We start from the raw sequence: 18,478 nt of genomic DNA, 5'->3' as shown, positions 1-18,478 counted from the left end.
CCTCTTCCAATCCAGCTCTCTGCTATGGCCTGGGAAAGCAGTAGAAGATGGCCCAGGTGCTTGGGCCCCTGCACCCACGTGGGAGACCCGGAAGAAGCTCCTGGCTCCTGGCTTCGGATCGTTGCGGCCAACTGGAGAGTGAACCAGCGGATGGAAGACCTCTCTCCCTCCCTCTCTCCCTCTCTCTGTGTAACTCTGACTTTCAAATAAATAAATAAATCTTTAAAGAAAAAACTCTTATAAAAGAAAAGATGTGATCACGGAAATCAATCAACACAAAACTTACGAAGGGAGTGGGGACCTCGCTGGCTGTGCGTGTGTTTAGAATCAGCACCAAAATGGCTGCTGTCCCCCAGGCAGTCACCCTAGGAAGCACACGGACACAGAAGCAGAGCCCGTCCGTCCTTCAGGGCTGCCTCCAGGCAGCAGACACAGCACAAACACCAGAAAGCTCAAGACCGCAGGAGGGCCCAGGCGGCCCAGGCGCAGCGCCGCGGTGGCCAGCCAGAGTCAAGTTCCAGCATCCAGGTCCGGAGGCGGCACGGCGGTGGCCAGCGGGGACGCCACCTGTGGAATGTGACCTCACTGCAGGTCCCAAACAGCCTAACTGGAAAAATCCGCCTCAGCACCGCCCTCCGGGAGCACAGCGTCAACAGGGTGGCCTCCGGGAACCCCCATACACCCTGCGGGGAGGGAGCGGGGTGGCCAATGCTACTGTGATCTCTCAGCACCAAGCACCAGCCAACGAGGAACAACACAGCAGTCGTTCTGAGGTTCTCCGACGCCCTGGACCCTGCCTGTGCGCCAGGGTGGGCTGTCAGGGACAGGGAAGGAGGAAACAGGCTCAACACAATCCCCTCTGTGCTCCCGCCCAGGAAATGCCTGTGGACGGGCACCAGGGCCAATCTCGGCCCCCACCCGGCTCTGCTGGAAGCCAACGCGCTGATTTGTATGGACGCATGTTTTTTGATTAAACATTAGGACCTCTTAACGTCGGAGACTGATAGTGAAGTTCCAGCTGGCAAAACAGCAGGCGCTAAGAATACTATTTTCATTCAAATGAGCTGCCACTCTACCCCAGAAAGCGACCAGGTGCAGCCCCCGTCACCGGTCCACTGCTCCGCGTTACTTTCCCAAGATGGGAGTGTCGCTCGGCCCAATGGCCGGGGACTGCCACGCCCCAGGGTCAACTTCAAACGCACACGGACCACACTTCCCAGGTGAACCAGGGGAACCCAAGCTGCACTGGCGCCGCCCTAAATGCCTCCACCGCGGGGCTGCAGGCACGCGTGGGGCGAGCCCAGCAGGGCTCCGACAGAAACCCCGCATCCAGGGAGAACCGCCCAGGCCGGGCAGGGCCTGAAGCCGGGAGCTCGGTCCGCAGCTCCGAGCTGGGCTCCAGATTTTCTTGGGGACAACCAGGGAGCGTTCGGTGAGCAGTGCAGTGCGCGGGACTCACCACCAAAACCCCGCACGGCCGGGGGAGAGGAGAGCGGGGCAGACCCGCGGGGCGCGCACACCCCACCCGGGGCCGCCTGAGCCCGCCCCCGCCACGGCGCCCCAAGGGCGTGTCTGCCCAGAGGCTGCGGCCGCGTGGGCCCCACGGAGCCCCCAGCCTGCTCCGCGGACCGACTCCCGGGCGGAAAAGTCCGCCTTCTCCCACGGAGCCCGAATCCAGCGGCCGCGGAGGGGGCGGGGGAGGGGAAAGTCCCAGGGTCAAGAGGACACCCCCCCCCCAGCCCGGAGACCCGCTCCCCAGCAAGGGCTCGGCGCCGGGACAGGGCGGGGGGGGGGGGAGGCAGGAAGGAAACGGAGGCCCGCCCCTCGCCCACCCGCGCCCCGGGCGCCCCTCAAAGCCCCGAACCCGCGCCCCGGGCGCCCCTCGCCCACCCGCGCCCCGGGACTCCCCAAACCGCACCTCGGTCTCTCCTCAGGGCCCGCCGCCCCCGGGTCGCAGCCTCCGGCCCCGCGAGGGCCCTGCCCCGGACCTCCGCCGCCGCGACCACTCCTCCCCTCGGCGCTGTCCCCTCTCGGCGCCCCCGCCCCCGCCCCCGGACACACGCCCCCTGCCCGGAGACAGGAAGTTTCGCGCGCGGCGCGGACGGCCGCACAGGCTTCCCCGCCCAGGGAGCCGAGCCCGGCGCGGCGGCCTGACAGGGCGCGGGCCCCGCCGCCGCCCAGCGCCCCCGCGTCCCGCCCGCGGCGCCCCAACCGCCGCGGAGGCCCCGCACCTCGGTCGCCGCTCGCCTCTCCGTCCGCCGCACACCCCGCTCCAGCCGCGACGGCGTCTCCAACTCCAACTCCGGCTCCGGCCCGGGTCCCAGCGCTCCGCTCTCCTCCGGCCGCGCCGCCCAGCCCTGCCCAGCCCCGCCGCGGCCGCTTCTGCCGCCAGCCGCTACCGCGCCGCCCCCGCTGCGCTCGCCCCATTGGCTGCCGGTGGCCGGGCCCCGCCCCACAGCCCCTCTGGGGCTCCGGATTGGGCCGGGGAAGCTCGAGGGCGGCACGCCCCTAGGGCGCGCAGGGGACCTCCTCTAGGCGTGCATTGGTGGCTTCCCCCGTCAATCAAAGGCGGACTGCCTATAGGGTCGGCTGCAAGGCCGGCGGGCGTCACTTTCTAGAAGTCGCGGCCCGGGGGCTATCAGCTGGGGCCGCTTCCCCCTCTGGCTAGGGCTTCGCCGCTTTGCTGGCGCGCAGGGGTCGGGGCGCAGCACCTGGCTGGGAGTTGACAAAGGACAGAGTTCCCGAAGTTTGCCCTCCTGGGGAACGTGGGCTGACGTCCTCGGGGCTGGCAGCAGGTGACCGGCTGGGCGGCCGCGGGCTGAATGGCGCAGCCCGGACGGGAACCCGCAGGGCCATCCGCTGCCGAGGCCGCCTTGAGGGTGGCGTGGCAATTCGGAGCTGAGCGGCAGCAGCCGGCGGCCGACCCCGGGAACGCCACCACGGCCCAGCCTCCACAGGGCGGGGACTGGACGAGGGTCCCCAGGGTGACCCTCCGCCTTCCAGGCTGTCCTGTCGCGTCGTCTTCGGGACGGTAACCGAGGAGGAAAGAACAGAGCCAACACGCGGTGCCGGGACTCTGCCAGCGAGACACCCCCGGGCCCTGTGTGTGCAGCCGGGCATCTGGCACTCCAACTCCGTGCCTGTCCCTCCAGCGTCGCTCACTGGCCTCCCAGCACCCCTTCTGCAGTCACTCACACCAAGGGCGGGGGTGTGGAAGGCAGAGGAGGTGTCAAGTCTGGCACCTTCCAGTAACAGGATGGGGGGGGCAGGTCACTGCCTGGTCATGCGACCCAAGCAGTGCCTTTGCCCCCCCTTCTTTCTCAAGACAAAAACACAACCCGTGGGGGCTGGTGTGTGGTGCACCTGCCTTTGATGCCAGCATCTGTGCGAGCTCCCTGCCTATGCGCCTGGGAAGGCGGCAGCAGACGGCTCAAGGGCTTGGGTTCCAGGCTCCTGCCTTTGGCCTGACCCAGCCCCAGCTATGGCCGCCATCTGGGGAGTGAACCAGCGGATGGGAGACCTCTCTCTCCCTCCATCTCTAACTCCGCCCTACACATTACAAAATCCTTTTCAGCAAAAATCCCTCTCGTTTTCTGCTTTGACACGGCTGCCTGAACCCTGGGTCGGACACCTGTCCTGCAGCTCATCAGGGAGCCCCGTGTGCCAGCAGGGAACCCCAGCCTTGTTCCTCACCAACATGCCCCTTCCCTGGAGGCCCCGGCCTCCTTCCTCATCACTCAGCCGGGCCTGCGCCCAGTTCTGCCTCTGCCCCTTTCCAGCCGAGGGGCCTTGAGCTCGTCACTGCTGCCCTCTGCACCTCCTGAGTGCCCGCCTGCGACAAGGGTGGTGAAGAGCCACCTCGCAGGGCCGAGGGGGCAGGGCCCTCTGAACTCCATCCTCCCCACAAGGCGTGCCCGTAGCTGCACCCGACGCTCGCCAGGGTAGTCCTCATCGGCCGTTTCCCGCTCCGAAGGTTGGACATCAGCCGTCTGGGTTAACACGTGCCTTCACAGAGACATGAACATCCTCCCAAACAATTAAAACACCCACATGTGTTGCTAGTAAAAAAAAAAAAAAAAAAAAAAGTCTTACTCTGTAGTATGTTTCCAGAAAAACTCAAAATCTGTTGCAGACGTTCGCTCAATAATTAATTCGTTACAGACGCATTCATGTCACAGACATTTGTTCAATGATTAATTCCAAGGCTTGGAATGTACCAGACAGGGCAGGGGCTCAGAGGGTAGCCCTGGTCCTGCTGGAGCTCCTGGGAAAATCCGGCAGGGACACGGTCTAGAGGAGCAGGGGGGCTGAAGACTGGCGTGTCCCTGGGCCACCGTGGATGGACGGCGACAGAAAGCACCAGTCAGAGGCCAGAAACCCCACTCGTCAGGGAGAGACGCGTTCCGCTTGGCCAAGGCGGGGGCAGGGGCGGGGGGGGGGGCACGGAGAGGAGCAAGGAGGTGGAGAGGGCTGCGCACCCCTGGTGAGTGGCTGCCCGCCTCCTGCCTCCGTCCCCTGTCCCCTCCGCTGTGATCATCCCAGAAACCAGCGCTCAGGGAAACAGGCTCGCCGATTCCCCACGTGCAAGGCTCCCGGCCCACGGCTGGTAGACGCGTTCCACGACCCCCTGCCCATTTTTGCAGACACGCTTCAGGGCAGAGCAGCGTAAAAAAAGCTTGTGATTAAAAGAATGAGGGTTCTGAAGCCTGAAAAACGTGCGTGCACCGCCTGTCCATATTTTGGAGACACCGAGGCTTTGCTGGTCTCGGGGTTCACCTGGGAATGAAGCCCTCCCGGCCAAGGGTGTGGCAAGATCTGAATTCCTCACAGGTGTCTCACTGATGAAGACGCGATTGCGCTGGCCTTTCTCGCTTTGCTTGATTTTGTTCCATTTCTGCCCTGAGCCCATCTGATCACGCAAAGCTGTCCCAGCAAGTACAACACCCCGCTCAACGTGGGCCACCCTCAGCTGCGGCGCCCTCCCACCGACAGGAACCCCTGTGGAAACGGCTTCCCAGAGCGGGCCCAGGCAGGGTGCCCTGCGTCAGGAGCACCCCGCGTTTCACAAGCTCTTCCACAGGTCCTTAGGCCTCCCGCTGCTGGAGAACCCTAAAGTTAGGCGCGCGTGGGTCAGCCTAACTTCTACGAAGCCATAGAGCCCCCTGGGAGGGTGACAACGTTACCGTTTGTACCAAAGCGGACCAAGCCAGAACAATTTCCAAGTGACTGTTTCGAAAGCACAGCGGTCCCGTGCCCCAGGAGGAAGACAGAGACTCCCTGGGGACCTGCTTTCCTCCTGCTCGGCAGGTACCCGGCGCCCTGCCGCGGAGCTGCTGCAGGAGCTGGCGGAATGGAAGCGTTGTGTCCACCTGCCAGACGCCGCTGCCGCACCTTGGCTGGGACTCCCAGCCCCCAGAACTGTAGAACCGCTTTCTCTTGTTTTAAGCCACCCGTGGGCAATACTTGGTTACAGGAAATGAGCCCCACACCAGGGTGTCTGCGGCAGAAGCCCAGGATTGGTTGTGTTTGCTTTTCTCCTCTCCTATCTACTTCTCAGCGAATTCCAAGTCTTCCGTATGAGCATGGGTACCTTTTACACTGGGGAGAAATGGACTGAGCTGTGAACAACACACAAAGAAGCAAAGAAACAAACCGCACGCAGCGCCACCAACCCAAGACTTTAGCACAAGCCGCCCCTGTCATCCTGGGACAAACAGGACTCTGACTCCCTGCCCCGCCCCCACCCCCAGCTCTTACAAGCACAAGGCTCTGGGCAAGGGAGCCACAGCCCACACTGCTTCACAGGGTGGCCGTGGACGATTCGAGAGGGCACCAGATGGACGCCCCCAGTGGGCTTGCTCAGTCAGTGCTGGGTGTGGCTCCAGCCGGCGTGCACCTGCTCATCGGGATCACTTCCTGGACTGCAGGAAGTGGGGGAGCCAGCAGCAAAGGTGCCTCGCAGGTCCCAGCTCGGACATGCTGCCCCAAGAGTAGCAGGACCAGGAGCTCTGCTTGCCCGGAGTGGACGTGTGTCAGGTGAGCTGGACTTGTGGCTCCGGTTGGCACCTGCTCGCTGGTGGTATCGCCCACAGAGGAATGCAGCACCGACCTCCCTCCCGGCCGCCCCACCCTGCCGCCTGCATTCCCACTCCCACGCCCTTCCACTCCTCCCAGACTCCAGGCCCGCCCCTGCCTCATCTCCCTGACCACTCTGTGGGAGTCTCGGCCAAAGCTGGAGCCGTCAGAACCCGCGTTCCAACCAAGGAGCTCCCCAGGGTCAGCGCCACACCAGGTGCGTGCAGCTCCTCAGCCAGACGGCTGCCCGCGGCTCCCACGCTCTCTCCTCTCCGCAGGCCGCCTCTTCTCTTGGGGGGGCCTGGCCAGGGTGGGTTTTGAACCATCTGACCTCGCACTGTGCACATCGGTGGCAGAAGCCCAGGATCAATCTCTCTCCTCTTCAGTTCCCAGACGCAGAGACGCCCTCCGACCCGAGCCCCCGGCTCCGGCTCCAGGATTCTCGCCCTGCACACCAGCCCTCCCTCCCCTTCCGCTGACTCCGGCAGACACGTAAGGTCAGGCACTGGCGGAGGCACGAACGAGAAGTGGTCATCGCCCTCTCCAAGTGGCTGGTGCTGCGAGCCGGACTCCAGGGCAAGGCCTGAGCCCGGTGGGCCCTGGGGAGCCTCTAGAAAGAGGGCGTTGAGCCAGTCTGCAAAGACACCTCGAGGGACAGCTAAGGGGGCAGAGAGAGAGGGGTCAGAGCACCAGCTCCAGACCAAGGTCAAGGGTGGCCACAATGGCTGAACGCAGCGTCCGGCATGGGCACACTCCCAGCAGCCCGCCTCCTGCCTGTGGGCCCTGACAGCTCCTGTGCGCCCGGGTGCAGGGGAGCAGGCCAGGGCCGCTCCCAGTGTCCCTCCGGCTCCGAACGCCCTTCCTGTTGTGACAGCTCTATCTGTGCGCCGGTCGCCGCCCCGGCTGGTTTCAGATTGCGGCACGTGCGCTCATTAAGGCTGATGGAGTACCACGTGGGCACCGGGGCCAGCCTGCCTGCCAAGCTCGGCCCAGACGGTGGGCACCCAGGGCCAGGCCCTCCCTGGACTGGGCCTGAGACACAGCCTCCCACTCTCTTCCACACGGCCTGTGGCTTAGCCAGACCTGCGCGGGGCGCCCTGCGAGGGTCCGAGCAGCTGAACGGCCCCTCTCCCCCCACGGTGACAGGCCACGTGCCCAGTGTCTCCTCTGAGCGGCTGAACGGCCCCTCTCCCCCCACGGTGACAGGCCACGTGCCCAGTGTCTCCTCTGAGCGGCTGAACGGCCCCTCTCCCCCCACGGTGACAGGCCACGTGCCCAGTGTCTCCTCTGAGCGGCTGAACGGCCCCTCTCCCACGGTGACAGGCCACGTGCCCAGTGTCTCCTCTGAGCGGCTGAACGGCCCCTCTCCCCCCACGGTGACAGGCCACGTGCCCAGTGTCTCCTCTGAGCGGCTGAACGGCCCCTCTCCCACGGTGACAGGCCACGTGCCCAGTGTCTCCTCTGAGCGGCTGAACGGCCCCTCTCCCACGGTGACAGGCCACGTGCCCAGTGTCTCCTCTGAGCGGCTGAACGGCCCCTCTCCCACGGTGACAGGCCACGTGCCCAGTGTCTCCTCTGAGCGGCTGAACGGCCCCTCTCCCACGGTGACAGGCCACGTGCCCAGTGTCTCCTCTGAGCGGCTGAACGGCCCCTCTCCCACGGTGACAGGCCACGTGCCCAGTGTCTCCTCTGAGCGGCTGAACGGCCCCTCTCCCACGGTGACAGGCCACGTGCCCAGTGTCTCCTCTGAGCGGCTGAACGGCCCCTCTCCCACGGTGACAGGCCACGTGCCCAGTGTCTCCTCTGAGCGGCTGAACGGCCCCTCTCCCACGGTGACAGGCCACGTGCCCAGTGTCTCCTCAACACAACCTCACTTTGCACTTGGGGAAACTGAGGCTCGGAGCAGTTAAATCAAAGCCACACCCCCTCAGACCACCCACACAGTGACGAACTTCCTAGCAGAGACGGGCACAGGAAGAGCCCCGGCCTGTCCCCTGGGCCCGGGAGCCAGGGCAGATGTCACCTGCTTATGTGTGTTCTTAGTCATCCAGTCCCCCACCCTCTCCCACCTCCTGCCTTTGGCTCCCGCAGCTGTCTGCCACCCGCCCACCCAAACAGCCCCCCCCCCCCAGACGCTCCCCGGGCCGCGCCTCCCGCTCCAGAAAAGCGCACCTCTTTCTGAGAACACAGCACTGTCTTCGGTAGCTCTGCCCCTGCCCTCTTCTCCCAGCTCTGCAACCCCGGCATCTTCTCAAAGCTCTGGGCCTTCTCCTCCCAGCCAGATACACGACCCCAAGTCAAGGCCCACGCCCCAAGCCTAAGGGCTGGGCCAGGCCCAAGCCAGGAGCCAGAACTCCAACCAAGCCTCCCGCGTGGGTGGCAGGAACCCACCATTGGACAACCACCTGCTCCTTTCCCCGCTGCATTAGAATGCTATGGGTTGGGTAAAGCTGCTGCCTGCAGTGCCGGCATCCCATGTGGGCACCAGTTCGAGTTTGGGCTGCTCCACTTCCCATCCAGCTCCCTGCTGATGGCCTGGGAAAGCAGCAGAAGATGGCCTGAGTGCTTGGGTCCCTGAACCCCCATGGGAGACCCAGATGAAGCTCCTGGCTCCTGGCTTCCTCCTGGCCCAGGCCCAGACATTGTGGCCATTTGGGGAGTGAACCAGAGGATGGAAAAGCTCTCTTTGTGTCTCTCCTCTTCTCTGTAAGCCTGCCTTTCAAATAAATAAATAAATCTTAAAACAAAGAGTGCTCTGTGTTGACAGTGTCCCCCAAAGTCACACGTTGGAAACTGAGTCCCGTGTGCGACCGTGCTGGGCGATGGACCGAATGAGTGGCATCAGATCTCTCTCAGGTGGGGCTGTTTAGAGCGGGATCCGCCCTTGTGCCCCTTCCTCTACACTCTCTCACCACATGACGCCCATCACCATGACACAGCCACAGGCCCTCACCAGACACAGCCCCTCAGTCATGGACTTACCAGTGTCCAGAACCATGGGCTGAATAAATTTCTACTGTTCAGAAATTACCCAGCCTGCCCTGCAGTGTCCTGTTAGAGCAGCAGGGGTGGCCTAGGACGGGAGAGGGCCCAGGAAGAGCCACACTCAGCCCTGGACAAACATGGCGTCTGACAATTGATTCCTTTTATTTTTGAGATTTTTTTTTTTTTAAAGCAGGGTGACACACATACAGAGAGAGAGAGAGAGAGAGAGAGAGAGAGAGAGAGAGATTCCATCTGCTGGTTCACTCCCCAAATGGCCAAAACAGCTAGGGCTGGGCCACAGCCAGGAGCCAGAACTCCATCTGGGTCTCCGATTTGGGTGACAGGGACCCAAGCCGCCATCCGCTGCCTTGCAGGTGCATCACCAGGAAACTGAGCTGGAAGCAAAGTAGCCAGGACTTGAACCGGCGCTCGGACAGGGAGGCAGGCGTCCCAACCAGCAGCTCAACCTGCCGCAGCCCAGCGGCAGCCCCTCTGATGAGGGACTTACCCTCCCAGCGGGTGGAAGGTAGAAATGACCGCCTGCTCTGCCAGAGAGAAAAGTGAGGTCGGCGAAGCGAAAAAGCCACGCTCAGGGAGCAAGGGCAATGCCAGCATCGGACGCCAGCCGTCTCCGCCTGGCGGCTGAGAGCCCTCGACCAGCAGAGCCAAGGGGGACTGGCAGCCTCAGTACCACCGGGAAAAAGGGGCTGGTGTCTCTTAATTGATAATTTATTTTTTAAAAGATTGGTTCATTTATTTGAAAACCAGGGTTACAGAGAGAGAGGAAGGGGAGAGAGGGAGAGAGAGAGAAGAGGAGAGATCTTTCATCCCCTGGCTCACTCCCTAAATGTCTGTAACAGCTGGGGCTGGGGCCGGTCCAGGCTGAAGCCAGAAGCCATGCAGGTCTCCCATGGGTGTGGCAGGAGCCCAGGCACTTGAGTCACCAGCACTGCCTCCCAGGTGCATTCACAGGGAGGCGGGTGGGAGGTGGAGTAGCCTGAACTTGAACCAGGCACGCTGAGCTCCCAAGCGGCAGTTTGAACTGTTGCACCACAGAACTCTCCCCACAACAGACTTTATTTTGAAGATTTATTTACTTGAAAGGCCGGGGGGTGGGGGGGTGAAGGAGAGTCTTCCATCTGTTGGTTTACTCTCCAAATAGCAACAACAGCCTGAGGCTGGGCCAAGCCAAAGCCAGGAACGCCATCTGGGTCTCCCATGTGAGGCCATCCCCCGCTGCTTTCCCAGGCATGTTAGCAGGGAACTGGATCGGAAGTGGAGCAGCCAGGACTCGAACCAGCGCTCATGTGGGATGCAGGCAGCAGCGGTGCCCGCCTCGCCGTGGCGCCAGCCCCTCTGCGCGTCTTCCATGGCTCTGTGCTCTTATCTTTTCGTCAATGAGTAATGCACCAGCCATCCGGACGCACCACGGTTGGTTTATCCACTCGGTAACTGAAGGACACAGGGGTCGCTTCCAGGTCTGGGCCATCACAAACAACACCCGCGTGTGGGTTTTCCTGGCGACCGAGGCCTCGGTGCCTGTGGGTGCACGCCAGGGAGCAGTGACGTCATCACCGTACTGACTCCTGTGTCAGAAACCCACACGAGCGGACAGAGCGCCTGGGAGGACTCTCCAAGCTGGGGTGGAGGGGGGAGGGCGACCGTGAGATGAGCGAGGAATACCCATTGGCCTGGGGGTGCCAAGGGGGCCGTCAAGGACAGGCAGGGGACGGAGGCAGGTGTGGAAGACGTCTCTCCGGTCTTGGGGAGGGGCAGGGCAGAACAGGGCAGACAGGGCACAGCATGTGCTGTGGCCAAGGCTGGGCGGCCAGGAGAGCCGGGGCACAGGCGGCCAGGCAGGGAGATGCCTGAAACTTCAGCTGTGTCTGAGCCAGGAGGTCCTGTGGGCCAGGTGGCAGGCAGCGCCGGGGGCAGGCTGGCCACTGTGAGCCATTTCCTTTCATCTGTCTGTGAGGCAGGAGATGCTGCACACTCTGGGCAGGCAGGAGTCACCATCCCACACACACACACACACACACACACACACCCCTCATGGCCCCGACTCAGCCTCCAGCGGCCCAGGGCTGCCCTACTTCACGGCAGCAGGTGGCAGGCAGGGTCTGGGGACAGTCTGGGGACAGTGGGAGCGGCAGCACCCCACCCCACGGCAGGTGACACTGGGCGGGGCCCAGGCGCACAAGCTCAGAGGCCGCTGTGCCCACCTGGCAGGTAGGGATGGCAGTCACCCTCCTGTCACTGTCCCCAGGGAAATGCAGTCAGAGAGCTGACAGCCACACAGCCAGCAGGCACGCAGGGGCTCCCCAAGGACTGCGGATCCAGAGCCAGGGGGCTGAAGTCAGAGGCCTCTGGAGCACCCCAGGTACAGGGTGCTGCTCTGAGCACGCGGGAGGCCGTGGTGAAGGAGGTGACTCAACAAATCCCCCAGGGAGCAGGGTCCCCAGACCCACTCAGACCTGCCTTCAGCTGAGGGCACGCAGAGCTGCCCCAGGACAGGAAGTGCCGGTGCCTGTTGTCCTCTCTCCCTGCACCCCCCCTGCTTGAATGCTCCCTGGGACAGGAGACTCACTACCTCACAACTGTGCCATTCTACACCAACCAGAGAGGTCACAGGCTGAGGCCAAGAAGAAACACAAGTGGCCCAGGGCCCATGCAGAGACGCCCACCGCAACCAGTCAGCAGGCAAACGCAAACCCTCTCCAGCCCGGGTGGCCTGCTGTGGAGGGGATAAGGGAGCAGAGTGCTGACAGCTTCCTACGAAGCGACAATAAACTCACTCTGCCAGCCCCACCCACCCCACGGTGCCCCCCCCCCCAGCACCTCATCGTCTTTCCCAGCACAACTCCTGCACACGGTGAGCACCCAGGAAGTGCTGGGGCCACGAACAACCGAAGCTTCTGAGTCTGCCAGCCGCGGCCTGGGTGCCCGCCCCCAGGGAGATCTCTCCACACGGCTGCCCCACTCGGGGACAGAGCTCTCAGCACGCTTGACACCGACCTCGGGGCAGCAGCCCTGGCCTCTCGTCCCCACCCGCACCCCAGCACCCAGTGCTGCTCCAGCAGCGGCTGCACCTGCCCCACAGCTGTGTGAATGCAGGAGGCGGCGTTCTGCAGGCCGGAGAGGCCCCGTGCCCAAGCCCGGCACCCTAACCTCTTCTAAGATTCACTTATCTGAAAGGCAGTGTGTGTGAGAGAGAGAGAGAGAGAGAGAGAGAGAGATCTTCCATCCACTGCTTCACTCCCCAAATGCTGCAGTGGCCAGGGCTGGGCCAGGCTGAAGCCAGGAGCCAGGAGCTTCCTCTGGGTCTTCCACGCGGGTGCAGGGGCCCAAGGACTTGGGCCATCCTCCACGGCTCAGAAGTGGAGCAACCGGGCCTCCATCCAGCGCCCATATGGGATGCCGGCACTGTAGGCGGCTTTACCTGCTACACCACAGCGCCGGCCCCCGACTCATTCTTTAAGACCCAGCTCAAGCTGCTCCTCTTCCAGGAAGCCAGCCCAGATCTCTGCAGAGCCCGTGTTGTGCACGGCCCTCCCGGGGCACAGAGCCCACGCTGCCTTCCTCGGGGCTGCAGACGCCCTGGCCGTGTGTTTGTAAACGTGGCAAGAGTGCCAACTGGTCTGGATCTTCCGCAGCCATTATCTTGCCTTGCTCATGACGCCGTGTGAGGCAGGCGGGGTACGGGTTATAAAGTCCACCAGGCAGAGAGGAAGCAAAGCTGGGAGGGGCAGGGAGAGGGGCGTGGCCTCTGCTGGCCGCCTGGTTTCCATATGCTGAGCGCAGTCTGTGGCTTCACCCCACGCATTGTCCAGCGCATTGCAAACAGGTGTTTCCCGGTCGAGGGGCTCCGCCCCCGCCTCTGCCCCTGCCTGTGGATCTTGGCCGGCTGCCTGGAGAGAGGGAGAACCCGGCATGGGAAGCCCAGGGCGTCTCAGCACGGCGCTGCCAGGGAGGGCCCTCTGGGAGCTTGCAGCAGGGGCTGGGGGCCCCGGGGAGGGGTCCAGGCCGAGGTGCGGCTATGGCCTGGACGCTGTCAGGAGGCAGGGGTCGCTCGGGGCTTGGGGGTCTTTCTTTTTTAAATATTTATTTATTTGAAAAGCAGAGTTACAGAGTGTGGGAGAGACAGACGGGGGTGGGAGGAGAGAGAGAGAGAAAGAATTTTCCATCCACCGGTTCACTCCCCAGATGGTTGCAATGGCCAGGGCTGGGCCAAGCCGAAGCCAGGAACTTCATCCGGGTCTCACGCATGGGTGCAGAGACCCAGGTATCTGGGCAACTCTGCTGCTTTCAGGCATGTTAGCAGGGAGCTGGATAGGAAGTGGAGCAGCTGGGACTCGAACCGGTACCCATATGGGATGCTGGCACTGCAGGTAGCAGCTTAACCTGCTGTGCCACAATGCCGGCCCCCTTGGGGGTCTTCAGGCGCTCCTGGTAGCCGGGCCGGGCGGGTCCAGGCTGTGTGTGCCTTGACCATGTCCACGCGGCTGCATGTCCAGCCAGGGCTACAGGGCACCTCGCTCATCACAGTCCTGGAGCCATCCGGTCTGCCGCTGGCGTTCTGTGCACTCAGCCGGGAGGGCCGGGCTTGCTCCTGGCTCTCGGGCTGCTTCCTGTCCCCTGCTCCACGGGGACAATGTCAGAGGATGGGAGCACAGCGCCTGGGCCCTCCAGCTGGAACAGCCCCGGGGTTGCGCTGGCCCCTCCGAGGTGTCCTCTCCCCTCACCTCACCTCTCCCCTCACCTCTGCCCCTGTCTGTGGATGCCTGAGGTCTGGGGACAGAAGGTCGATCAGGCCCCCATGCACAAGGCCCCAGAGCTGGGCCTCGGGCTTTGGAGCCCTATGCATGGGGACCTGGCCAGCCCAGTGCCGTTCTGGTCAGCCAGGAATCGGCCTGGAGGTGTGAGGGTCCCCGGCCACACGGGAGACAGGCCCTGCAGGAGACCCCTGGCCTCTCCTCTCCCCAGCCCACCCTCCCACCAGGAGGGCCTGCTCAGTGCCCCCAGCCTCTGCTGCCAACCCCGTGTGAGAGCCACGCAGGAGGCGTCCCAGCAACACCAGACCACAGGTGCGTCCTTCAGAAGCGCGGCTCCAGGGGCAGGGGAGGGGAGCAGTGGGGGACGAGGGCCGGCCGGGCAGGGAGGGGGCCTGAATGGAGGCAGGGGTGACAGAAGGGACACAACTCAGGTGGCAAAACTCCCGAGGGCTCGGTTCTCAGTGGAAGCGACACGGAGGAGGCGGCGGCACCAAGAACGGCCCTGAACTCTGACTCCACCAGCCGCAGACAGGAACAACGGACGCAGGACGCTGGCAGCCGGGTGGGAGGAAGAGGGGGCCCAGGCCTGGGGGGGAGGCAGGAGGTGCGACGCGCCTTCCCCAAAGCACACGGCAGGGGCCTCCAGGAGCCCTCAGGAGCCACGGAGTGGCCACAGCACATCTCTCGCACCCTGGAGAGCGCAAGCCCAGATCCAGCTGTCTGCAGAGCTTCTCTGCCCTCTGCATCCCCCAGGCTCTGCCCCACTCCGCTCGGCCTCATGGCATTGCCCACGGCGTCACCTCCTCTGGTGAGGACGGTCAGGTTAGGGCCCATCCTGGGACGACGCCGTCCTGAGGTCCTTAGCTAAGTCTGTCTGCAAAGCCTCCCTTTCCACGGAGTCACTCCGACGTTCTGAGTCGGCATGAATTTTGGGGGGTGCAGGGACACCACTCAGTACGCCCACAGGAGATCGGAGGTCGCTAGGTCCCGAGGGGGTTCGCCGGCAGGCCGGGTGCATGGTGGCACAGGTCAGGGTCTGAGAGCTCACGCAGAAGCTGCTGGTGCACACGGGGCCACCCACCGCCCAGCCAGGCTGCCAGCACCCCAGGCGGCAGGGTTGTGGGCAGCAGGCTGGTGAGCCCTGGCTCTTCAGCCCGGGACTCTGGTCTCCAGAGAACTGGATCCCAGGGCGCCCCCAGGCCCACGGAGCTGCTGCTGATGGAGAGGCCACCCAAAGGTAGGGCTGCAAGACCCCTCCCAGGCCCCGGCCCAACCGTTGCTTGCTCACCGCTGACCTCTGCCAGGATTCTGTTCAAGAACCTGCTGTCAGGTAGAGATGCCCCACCCCAAGACCTGGGGAAACAGCTCGACCCTGGGACCACCACGGGGCATTTTTGTAGGAGAAAAAGAAGGGGAGTTCAGCTTAAAAACCAAAAACACTTGGTCAAGAGGCGGGCAGGGGAAGCCCATGGTGCCTGCAGGGGGCGCTGCAGCCCCACCCCGCCCTTCGCTGGGGCTCATCCGGGTGTGAGCAGGAGCCTGGGGAGCCTGCACCTCCCCAGACTCCTGGGGATGGAAGGGGCGAAGCCATCCTCAACTTCAGTCTCTGGAGCGAACCAGAGAGGACAGCACAGGGTCCTCTTGAATGGAAACATCTCCCTACAGGAGGCGCCGGAACCAGGCGGAGGGTGCGGGAAAGGTCCCCAGACACCCCGAGGGCACCCCACTTGGGCCCAGTTAACCGACACGGCGGTTAGGCCAGGCTCGCTGCAGCGGGCACCTGGGCTGTAGCACCTGCCGGGTGGACGGTGGGCAGCTCCCGCCCTCATGAGGAAGGGTCAAGGGCTGCAAACAATACCTGTAGAGAGGGTGGGGCGGGCAGTGTCCTGGGGAGCCGGCCCAGGCAGAGAGCCCTGTGAGTCTGGGACACGGGGACCTGGTGGACACAGGAAGCATATGGGCAGCCAAGGGGCCGAGGGGCCGCTGCTGGCCAGAGGGTGGACACAATGGGGTGGCAGCAGAGATCGGCGGGGCTCTAGAAGTGGCCCAGGAGGCTGTCACCAGGCCCCCCGGGGACTGTTGGGGAGAGCTGGGGACTGCTACACTCCCAGCTCAAGCCCATCCCGAACCTGGGGAGCAGGTGCACGTGAGGGTATGCTGGGAAAAATCCCTCAAGCCTGGGGCCCGTCCCCCCGAGAGGAGAAACATGATGGGGCCTGGAGAGCAGCAGAACTGTCGCCCGGCACGGCTGCACACAGGCTGCTGTGAGAGCCTGGGCCGAGCGACGGGCGTCACCGCTGCCCAGGCCCGCCTGGGCCACCGCGCACTTCCTGCGCCTGGGCTCTGGACGCGCAGGGAGGAAACACCTGCTGGAACATGACATCAGATGCACATCACGTGACATCACAGCGCGGCAGTCGGCATCAGAGGTGGACCCACTTCACACTCACCTAGCAACTAGGACATCGGCAACTCAGCTGCCCACCTCCCGCGTGCCCCGTGCTGACTGCAGGGGTCAGCAGTCCCACCCAGGCACCCCGGCTGCCTCCCAACTCTACCAGAGGCAAACGTAAAACCGGGGTTGCAACAACTGGGCACCAAGGGGAAGGCGGGGCTACAGGGGACACAGCCAGGCCCCAGCCCCACACCTGCCGGCAAACAGCACTAACCTTAAACGCCAGGGACCGGGCGGCAGCTCTCAATCACGTCGTTCAAGCGCACCGCTCCCCAGAGTCCAGTGTATTTGGATTCTGGTTAAAGAATTTTTTTCTATTATTGCTTCTCTTGCTTCACACTGTACTGTTTTTTTTAGGGTTCATTTATTTGAAAGGTGGAGCGACAAGAGATTTTCCATCCACTAGTTCACTCCCCAGGTGGCCACAACAGCCAGGGCTTAGTCAGCCCAAAGCCAGGAGCCAGGAGCTCCATCTGGGTCTCTCATGAGGGTGCCAGGGCCCAAGCACTTGGGCCGGCATTGGCTGCTTTCCCAGGTGCAGCAGCAGGGAGCTGGATCAGCAGCAAAGCACCCAGGCCTTCAACCAGAACTGACGCAGAACGCCAGCACCGCGGTGCAGGCTCCGCCCCCGGTGCCGCACACGTTTACCAGGAATCGTCCTTGACTCCACAGTGCAATGTCTGCAGGGGGCCGGAGGCGTGGCAGAGCAGGTAAAGCCACCACCTGCAATACCGACAAGCCATTTGGGTACATTTGTGTTCCAGGTGCTTTTTTTTTTTTTTTTTAATTTTTGACAGGCAGAGTGAACAGTGAGAGAGAGAGAGACAATGAGAAAGGTCTTCCTTTTGCCGTTGGTTCACCCTCCAATGGCCGCCACGGTAGGCGCGCTGTGGCCGGTGCACCGCGCTGATCCGAAGGCAGGAGCCAGGTGCTTATCCTGGTCTCCCATGGGGTGCAGGGCCCAAGGACTGGGCCATCCTCCACTGCACTCCTGGGCCACAGCAGAGAGCTGGCCTGGAAGAGGGGCAACCGGGACTAGAACCCGGTGTGCCGGTGCTGCAAAATGGAGGATTAGCCTATTGAGCTGCGGCGCCGGCCCCAGCTGCTTTTTAAGGTTTATTTATTTAAAGTCAGAATCACAGATGTGGGGTGGGGGGTGTGTGAGAGAGAGAGAGAGAGAGAGAGAGAGAGACTCTTCCATCCACTAATTCTCTCCCCAAATAGCCGTTAACGGCCAGGGCTGGGCTAGACTCGAGAGCCAGGAGCTCCTTCCAGGTCTCCCACGTGGGTTCAGGGGCCCAACCACCTGGGCCATCTTCCACTGCTTTCCCAGCCACAGCAGAGCTGGACTGGAAGTGGAACAGCTGGGACTTGAACCAGCGCCCATATGGGATGCTGGCATCAGAGGCAGCAGCTTTACCTGCTACGCCACAATGCTGGGCCACTGCTCTACTTCTGGTCCAGCTCCCTACTAATGGCCTGGGAAAGCAGTGGAGGATGGCCCAAGTGTCTGGGCCCCTGCACCCACATGGGAGACCCAGAGGAAGCTCCTGGCTCCTGGCTTTGGATCAGCACAGCTCCGGCCATTGTGGCCATTTGGGGAGTGAACCAGCAGACAGAGGACTTCTTTCTGTGTGTGTGTGTCTTTCCTTCTCTTTCACAATAAATTTTTTGACAGAGTTAGACAGTGACAGAGAGAGACAGAAAGGTCTTCCCTCCCTTGGTTCACCCCCCAAATGGCCGCTACAGCTGGCGCTGCGCCAATCCAAAGCCAGGAGCCAGGTGCTTCCCCTTGGTCTCCCATGCAGGTGCAGGGCCCAAGCACTTGGGCCATCCTCCACTGCCTTCCCGGGCCACAGCAGAGAGCTGGACTGGAAGAGGAGCAGCCAGGACTAGAACACAGTGCCCATATGGGATGCCGGCGCCGCAGGTGGAGGATTAATCAAGTGAGCCATGGCGCCAGCCCCTCAAAATAAATTTTTAAAATGCATCTTTAAAAAAAATAGGTTTACACACACACACACACACACACGAATGTGGCCTGCATACCTGACAGGTGTGCAAGCTCGGCCTGCTTCAGCAAAGACCCGGGACGAGCCCAGGGAAGCCATGCTGGGCGGGTTTCTAGCCTGGGGCGGCGTCCTGACCACAGAGGGGCAGCCTTCGGGACAAACGCGGCACCAGCCGACAG

At 63.1% G+C, this 18,478-nt stretch overlaps 1 protein-coding gene across 2 annotated transcripts in view; it reads right to left on the bottom strand.

The window, feature by feature from the left end:
• The window catches only part of PACSIN2 (protein kinase C and casein kinase substrate in neurons 2), a 138,843-nt gene extending 136,482 nt beyond the window's left edge, over positions 1 to 2,361 (bottom strand). The window contains exon 1 of one of the 2 annotated variants that reach the window (XM_062202739.1): positions 2,232 to 2,361. The gene's annotated coding sequence lies outside the window, so the exon portion shown is untranslated. The remainder of the gene's footprint in view (positions 1 to 2,231) is intronic. The other variant, XM_062202738.1, reaches the window with a different exon arrangement.
• Positions 2,362 to 18,478: the final 16,117 nt, after the last annotated feature.

Source organism: Lepus europaeus, chromosome 10 (assembly GCF_033115175.1).
Source record: "Lepus europaeus isolate LE1 chromosome 10, mLepTim1.pri, whole genome shotgun sequence".
Lineage (NCBI taxonomy): Eukaryota > Metazoa > Chordata > Mammalia > Lagomorpha > Leporidae > Lepus > Lepus europaeus.
This window is presented reverse-complemented; position numbering and strand designations above follow the sequence as displayed.